Source organism: Mandrillus leucophaeus, unplaced genomic scaffold, assembly GCF_000951045.1.
Source record: "Mandrillus leucophaeus isolate KB7577 unplaced genomic scaffold, Mleu.le_1.0 Scaffold38, whole genome shotgun sequence".
In the NCBI taxonomy this organism is placed as follows: domain Eukaryota; kingdom Metazoa; phylum Chordata; class Mammalia; order Primates; family Cercopithecidae; genus Mandrillus; species Mandrillus leucophaeus.
In genome coordinates, this window is record NW_012104031.1 from 5,138,238 (window position 1) to 5,147,187 (window position 8,950).

The window sequence follows — 8,950 nt, forward strand, 5'->3', positions numbered from 1 at the left end:
TTATTTTTTGAGACGGAGTCTTGCTCTGTCACCCAGGCTGGAGTGCAGTGGCCGGATCTCAGCTCACTGCAAGCTCTGCCTCCCGGGTTCATGCCATTCTCCTGCCTCAGCCTCCCGAGTAGCTGGGACGGTAATTTTATTTTTAATATTTGAGGAACTGCCATAGTGTTTTTCACAGTGGCTATACCATTTTCTATTCCCAAAAACAGTGCACAAGTGCGCCAATCTCTCTATATCCTCACCAACACTGGTCATTTCCTGTGTATTTGATGGGAACCATCCTAATGAGTGTGAGGTGGAATGTGGTTTTGGTTTGCATTTCCCCTATCAATTAGTGAAGTTGAGTATCTTTTTGTGTGCTTATTGACTATTCACATATTTTCTCTGGAAAAACACGTGTTCAAGTCCTTTGACCATTTTTTAGTCTGGTTGGTTGTTTTTTTGTTGTTGAGTTGCAGTTCTCTATGTGTTCTGGATATTAACACCTTATCAGATATATGATTTGCAAGTATTTTGTTCCATACAGCAAGTTGCCTTTTCACTCTGTTGATAGTGTCTTTTAATGCACAAAAGTTTTAAATTTTTATGACGTTCAATTTGTCTGTTTTTGCTTTTGATGCCTGTGCCGTTTGTGTCGTATCCAAGAAGTCATTGCTAAATCCAATGTCTTAAAGTTTTGTCCTATGTTTTCTCCTGAGTGTTTTATAGTTTTAGCTGTTATATTTGGGTCTTTGGTCCATTGTGAGTTAATTTTTGCATATGGTGTTAGGTGAGGGTCCAACTTTATTCTTTTTCATGTGGATATCCACTTTTCCCAGCACCATTTGTTGAAAAGACTGTCTTTTTCCCACTGAAGGGTCCTGGCACTCTTGTCTAAAATCATTTGACCATATATGTGAGGGTTTGTTTCTGGACTTTCTATTCAATTCCATTGGTTGATATGTCTGTCTTAATGCCAGTACCACACTGTTTTGATGACTGTAGCTTTGTAGTTAAGTTTTGAAATCAGAAACTGTGAGACCTCCAGCTTTGCTGTTCTTTTTTACTATTGTTTTGGGTTTTAGGGTCCTTTGAGGTTCCACATAAATTTTAGGATGGGTTTTTCTACTTTTAAACAAGATGTTGTTGGGAGGCACTGATGGTTTCCACTGCCCTTCTCCACTGAGTTTCCCTTCTCTTCTCTGTTCCTGTTAGCTCTTTCTCTGCAGGCACCTTCTCCTTGCTATAAACATGCTCACTTATTTGTCATCCTAACAACTATTCCTTTGACCCTGTGTCCATCTCAGATATTTGTTCTATTTATTTTTACATATTTTAAAATCCAACCTCCTTGAAAAAGAAGCTCACTCTCTCACTTCCTCACATATGCCCACATGCTTCTTTTTATTAGCTTATTTTAATTTTTATGAAGATAATGAATGGCCACAGTTTAGCAAGATGAAATAGTGCCAGATTTCTTATAATGAAAACAGCAGTTTCCTGTGCCCCACTCTCCCCAAAGGCAGCCACTTAATTTTTCTGATATTCCAATGTGTATTTCCAACAACAGCCTGATGGTGCTCTTTGTAGATTTTTCAGTTTAAATACTGTCTAGCTCATGCCTGTAATCCCAGCACTTTGGGAGGCTGAGGTGGGATCACCTGAGGCCAGGAGTTTGAGATCAGCCCGGCCAACATGGCAAAACCCCGTCTCTACTGAAAATACAAAAATTAGCTGGGTGTGGTGGTGGGCCCCTGCCGTCCCAGCTATTAGGAGGCCGAGGCAGGAGAATTACTTGAACCTGGGAGGCAGAGGTTGCAGTGAGCTGGGATCTCGCCACTGCACTCCAGCCTGGGTGACAGAGCGAGACTCCATCTTAAAAATAAATAAATAAATAAAAAATAAGTACTATCTAAACTGACTTCTGGTGACAGAAGGCAAGAACAGTGTTATAGCAAACCTCACCCCAGCCCCCATGCAAACCCCACCCCAGCCCCCATGCAAACCCATTCCCCATCCTCTCAATACGTTTAGTTTCATGTCAAGTTTTGGTTAAGTTAAAAATAGTTACATAAGTTTGATTAGATAGATTTTCTTACATCCCATGTAGTATATTATGATTAACCTTCCCTTTTAATAAGATTTTTGGTTTTCTCTGAAGTTAAGTTTTGCTGTGTTTTTATTTGCTTAGTTGTTTATGTATGTTTCATGACTAAATTAGCCTCTTTTTCCTCTTGGCCTAGAGGGCTCAGTAGATCCAAACCTGTGAGGAAGTTATGAGCATTCTTCTCTCTTCTTTCTTTTTTTCTTCCATACCCCTCGCCCCCAGTCTCCCGCTCTAATCTGTGCTAGTTACTTACTGGGCCTCATATACAGCTGTTAGTGAACCTGGAGCTTCCCTCTCCACTGTCCTGGGAATTCCCTTTTTCTCTTACCTACAGGATCCCAAATTCCCTGAACCCCATGCCTGCCTTTTGGTGATTTGCTCCTTCGTTTTGGTGAAACTCAATCTCTAGTAGCTTCCTGAGAAAACAGGTAAGAGAATTTAGAAACTTTGCATATTTGAAAATATCTTTCTTCTTCTTTTTTTTTTTTTTTTTTGATACTGAGTCTCAGCCTGTTGCCCAGGCTGGAGTGCAGTGGCACGATCTCAGCTCACTGCAAGTTCTGCCTCCTGGTTCAAGTGATTCTTCTGCTTCAGCCTCCAGTGAAGCTGCGATTACAGGCATGTGCCACCACGCCTGGCTAATTTTTGTATTTTTGGTAGAGATGGGAGTTTTAACTTGTTGGCCAGGCTGGTCTTGAACGCCTGAGCTCAAGTGATCTGCCTGCCTCAGCCTCTCAAAGTGCTGGGATCACAAACATGAGCCACTACGCCTGGCCAGAAAATATCTGTCTTCTACCTTGACAGTTAATTGATAATTTAGCCGGGCATACATAGAATTCTAGTTGAAAATTATTTTCTCTTAGAATTTTTGGGCCGGGTGCAGTGGCTCCCACCTGTAATCCCAGCACTTTGGGAGGCCAAGGTGGGCATATCACTCGAGGTCAGGAGTTTGAGACCAGCCTGGCCAGCGTGGCAAAACCCCATCTCTATTAAAAATACAAAAATTAGCTGGGCGTGGTGGCGCGTGCCTGTAATCCTTCCTACTCAGGAAGCTGAGGTAGGAGAACTGCTTGAACTCGGTAGGCAGAGGTTGCAACAGCCGATTGTTTCAGTGCACTCCAGCCTGGGTGACTACAGAGTGAGACTGTCTCAAAAAAAAAAAAAGAAAGATTTTTGAAGAGATTTTTCTATTGTATTCTAGTTTCCTGTGTTGTTCTTGAGAAGCCTAAAGCTATCCAACTTCGAATCTTTTGTATGTGACCCATTTTTCTCTTTGGAAGTTTCAAATGTCTTCTCTTTGTCTCCTGTGCCTTAGGTCTTTGTGATTAATAGAGCTGGGACTTGGTGAGCCCTAGCCTGTGGAACGCTGTGCGTTTAATTTCTTTGGTAACTATCTCCATTTCCAGCTCTTTGTTCTGTTTTTCTGGAGCTCCAAGCAGTAAAATATTGGACTTGCTGGATGATCCTTGGATTTTCTTATCTTTCTTGATGTGTTTTCCATCCCTTTTTTGTGCCTCTGGAATCTTTCTTCAACTTTATTTTCTAGCCCTTCCAATGAACATATTATTGTTGCTGACATATTCCTAATTATTAAGAGTTCCTTTCGTTTTCTGAATGTTCTTTTTTCCTTTTTTGTATGGATTATCTTCCCATTTCATGGATGCCATATTATCTCTCTCTCTTGGGAAATATTAATCATAGTTTTTTGATGTTTTGTTCTGTTCTTTGCATTGTATGTTTTGTAAACCGACAAGTGTCTGAGACAGATCTCAATTGATTTAGAAGTTTATTTTGCCCAGGTTGAGGACACACCTAGGATAAAGAAACACAAACCACGGTAGGATCTGTGGCCTATGCTTTTTTCCAGAGAGGGTTTTGAGGACTTTAGTATTATATTAATTATTAATAACATTAATAATATCACATTAATTAACTATATTAATAGTCCCTTCAGGACTCTGTCTCCCCTTGACTACTGTGACATCATGCTAATCTTATTCTAGCCCTGTCTCTTTTTCTCTCCTCTTCTGAGTTTCTTCCTCTGCCTCCCTTTAAAACACATCAATGACTGGGCGTGGTGGCTCGCACCTGTAATCCTAGCACTTTGGGAGGCCGAGGAGAGCAAATCACCTGAAGTCAGGAGTTTGAGACAAGCCTGGCCAACATGGTGAAACCCCATCTCTACTAAAAATACAAAAATTAGCCAGGCATGGTGGGTGCCTGTAGTCCTAGCTACTTGGGAGGCTGAGGCAGGAGATCGCTTGAACTGGGGAGGTGGAGGTTGCAGTGAGCTGAGATCGCACCATTACACTCCAGCCTGGATGACAGAGTGAGACTTCGTCTCAAAAGAACAAAACAAAACAAAACAAAACAAAACAAGAACACATCCATGTTCCTTGGGGGCTTATTCTTAACCTTTGTCTCTTCCATAGCAAGAGTAAACTTGCTAGAGTTCCCCATACGCCATGCTTTCTTAGGCCACTGTGCTGTGGCCAGGCTGCTCCTTGGGTCTGCAGTGCCCTTTTTCCTCGGTTGCCTGATGAACTCCTATACACCCTACAAAACTCGGCTCAGGGCTTACACCCTCTGCAAATCTTCTCTTGAGTCCCCTCTGAGAGAATTCATCACTACCTTCTCAGTATGACAGTAAAACGCATGTTATTGCACGTATTACAAATGTTTGGGGAGTTTGTATATGTTCATGTGGCCAACAAGGTAGGAAAAGCAGGCTTCCCTTCTGTCTGGATTTTAGACTGAATCACAAAAAATTCACATTTATCAAGGTAGGTGGAGAGGATACCAGGGAGGGTATAGCAAGAGTGTACTTCACTCTAGGTTGAACCACCTGAATTATTCTGAGGTGGCTGCACCTGGAGGTGAGAGTGAATATTTTGTTACAGGCTGTGAGATTCTTGGCTCCCTGGACTCCACAAGGCACCCTGGGAACCTCAATATCCTTCAATAGTGGAAACGGGAATTTTCTTCATACCTTGGTCTCCTGAGGCATCAGGGACCATCCACTCACTCCCTGCTCCACACCGCCCTCTAGGATCAGCCGCCTTCTCTCCAAGCTCTTTCTCTGCTTCTCAGTGTCACGGTTGGCCACGCCCAGAGAGGAGCAGGGGCTACCGCAGCTGGTGTCTCTTTCTGGGATGAAGCATCTTGAAGTCTTTAGAGACACTTGTGTACAAACTACTGGTCAGGCCTCCTTCCCATGTGCGTCCTTGAATGGGTTCCAGAGGGTCTCTGAGTCCCCTGGAATTGGTGTGGAATAGCTTTTGGCTTTTCAAAATGATGTGTGTGAATGCTTTTGGATTGCAAAAGTTTTCAAAGGAAGCTTGGACCCCCTTCCAAAAATTAAGAACCACAGAACACTTAGACCCTCAAGGGAATTCTGGGATTACAGGGAAACCTCACTTTAAGAAAGATAGACAGGTCCAAAGCAGCTATGTTGGGGTTACAGTAACTGCGTTGCAAGACGCTTCTATCAGATGTACTGTGTTTGTTGCTCTCCAAGCGTTAGCCCTGAAATCCACCCAGATCACCTAGCTGTGAACAGGCACGCAGGGAAGGTTCAGGGAGTGATGAATAAGAGGCTGGGACTGGAAACACTTTTGATTGTTTATCATGTGGATGGAGGGAGAGGGGAGGGTGGGAATGGGGAGGAGAGACATTCACATACGATCAGCCACTCTGAAAGTTTCACACCCAAGCGATCTCAGGCATATAGTCGGTCACAAACAAGTCACCCACATGTTCTTTCTCTTTCTCTCTTTGTTTCTCTGTCTCTCTCTCTCTACACACACACACACACACACACACACACGCGCACACGCACGCACGCACATGCACAAGCACACACACACATTTGCCAAGGCTCACCAATGCTCCCTCTGGTGGCAAGAAGAAGAGCTTTATCTCTTTATTCCAGGAAGAGAAATATAGCTCCTGGGACTAGGTCAGCCAACGCCAGGGTTTTCTCACATAACCCACACAGAGGACTGAAACAAAAATCATAGTTTTATAATGCCACTGTTTCATGCAGTGCCTTAGGGGCGTTTTATTAAATCACAAAATACCTGGAGCTCACTAGCAATGGCTGATCTTACACACAGTAACTTGGACGTTAAAAATTCTTGGGCTGGGCGCGGTGGCTCACGCCTGTAATCCCAGCACTTTGGGAGGCCAAGCCGGGCGGATCACAAGGTCAGGAGATCGAGACCATCCTGGCCAACCCAGTGAAACCCTGTCTGTACTAAAAATACAAAAAATTAGTCAGGCATGGTTGCGGGCGCCTGTAGTACCAGCTACTCGGGAGGCTGAGATTGGAGAATGGCATGAACCTGGGAGGTGGAGTTTGCAGGGAGTCGAGATGGTGCCACTGCACTCCGGCCTGGGCGACAGAGCGAGATTCTGTCTCAAAAAAAAAAAAAAAAAAAATTATTGGTAGAATCCTGTTATTGGCTGCCATTGGACATAATTAAAAATCATACTTTATGTTTTCTTGATTATTTTACCTTTTATGTTATTTTGTAGATGATAATGTGAATCAGGATAATAACAATAATAATCTGCTAGAAACATAGAATGTTCGTTCTGAGATTAATAATAAAGGGTGTAAAGTCAGATCTCAAGATAGCAGCCCCAGGTCACCAACTTTCAATAAAACATTGATACCCATGGCCAGGCGTAGTGGCTTACACTTGTAATCCCAATGCTTTGGATGGTCAAGGTGGGAGGATCACTTGAGCCTAGAAGTTTGTGACACCCTAAGCAACAGAGGGAGACCCAGGACACCTTTACACCCTTTGTTAAGGACTCCAAAGACCTTTCGTTTAAGTCAGTGAAATCTATCAATATTTTCCATATCAGAAATTAAAACTGAGAAAAAAATTAAACATATATATGTTTGAGACAGAGTCTTGCTCTCTTGCCCAGGCTGGAGTGCAGTGGCGCAATCTTGGCTCACTGCAGCCCCTACTTCCTGGGTTCAAATGATTCTCGTGCTTCAGCCTTCCAAGTAGCTGGGATTTCAGGCATGTGCCACCACGCCTGGCTAATTTTTGCATTTTTAGTAGAGACAGGGGTTTCACCATGTTGGCCAGGCTGGTCTTGAACTCCTGAGCTTAAGTGATCCGCCCGTCTCGACCTCTCAAAGTGCTGGGATTACAAGTGTGAGCCATTGCACCTCGCCTAAAATATATTAATTCATTTAATAATTATAATAAGTCCACTTTACATGTTAACTTAAACATTTTATTATATGTTATAAATAATGTAACAATATATTATACATTATAATGTAAAAAATAAATAAAAATAAAATATTATTATTTATTATAAATAAAAGGTTTTGTGATAAAATTACAGAGCAGAAATACCTAGAGAGGAGTGGCATTTTATTACATTTTTACAAATCCTTTAAATTGTCTGGCTTAATAGAAAACAGGTGGATTCTCATATCTGCTTTGCAATCAATCTGTTTGTTAGAAATACAACAAAAAAATCTAGTCTTGCATAGACATGTAGTCAGAAAACAGATAAGTATTTTTTTTTCAAGACAGATTCTCATTCTATTGCCCAGGCTGGAGTGCAATGGCATGATCTCAGCTCACTGCAACCTCCCCCTCCCTGATTCAAGTGATTCTCCTGCCTCAGCCTCCTGAGTAGCTGGGATTAGAGGCACATGCCACTACACCCAGCTAATTTTTGTATTGTAGTAGAGATGGGTTTTACCATGTTGGCCAGGCTGGTCTCAAATTCCTGACCTCGTGATTCGCCCACCTCAACCTCCCAAAGTGCTGGGACTACAGGAGTGAGCCACTGTGCCTGGCTGAGAGAAGTATTTTAATAGCTTTTTCAGAGAAGTGTGGATATTCTTAGGTACTACATCAAAAGTCGGTAAGTGGGAGTTTCTTTTTTTTTTCTTTTTTTTTGAGATGGAGTCTTGCTCTGTCGCCCAGGCTAGTGGCGCGATCTCAGCTCACTGCAAGCTCCACCTCCCGGGTTCACACCATTCTCCTGCCTCAGCCTCCTGAGTACCTGGGACTACAGGCACCCGCCACCACGTCCGACTAATTTTTTGGTATTTTTAGTAGAGATGGGGGGTTTCACCGTGTTAGCCAGGATGGTCTCGATCTCCTGACCTCATGATCCACCCACTTTGGCCTCCCAAAGTGCTGGGATTACAGGCATGAGCCACCACACCTGGCAATAAGTGGGAGTTTCTTAAGGGTTAGCTACAATGTACAATCTGAAACTTATCAATAAAGTTTTAATACTCTGGATTTTGTGACATTATGCCTTGGTCATTTGGAGGATATTGATGTTCTAAGTTATGCATATTTTCCAAATGTTGATGCATGTCATACATTAAACAATGATAAAAAACTTACATCCTTAATATCACCACTGATCTTATCTGAAAAGTCTTTACATGTTTGGGAACCTGTCAAGCTCATGATGGCGGATAGAACTTTTCAAGATTCAAATTTTTGTTGGAAAGTTTGAATTTTATAATTGGCAACAAGTACTCTGAACTGTTTTCCTTGGAGTTACAGGCTTAGGCTGGGTGCAGTGGTTCACACCTGTAATCCCAGCACTTTGGGAGGGTGAGTCTGGAGGATCACCTGAGGTGAGGAGTTTGAAACCAGCCTGGCCAACATGGTGAAACCCGGTCTCTACTAAAAACACACAAAAAATAGCCGGCCGTGGTGGCGCATGCCTGTAATCCCAGCTCCTCAGGAGGCTGAGGCACAAGAATCACTTGAACCCAGAGGGTGGAGACTGCAGTGAGCCGAGATCGGGCCACTGCATTCTAGCCTGGGCAACAGAGCAAGATTCTGTCTCAAAAAAAAAAAAAAA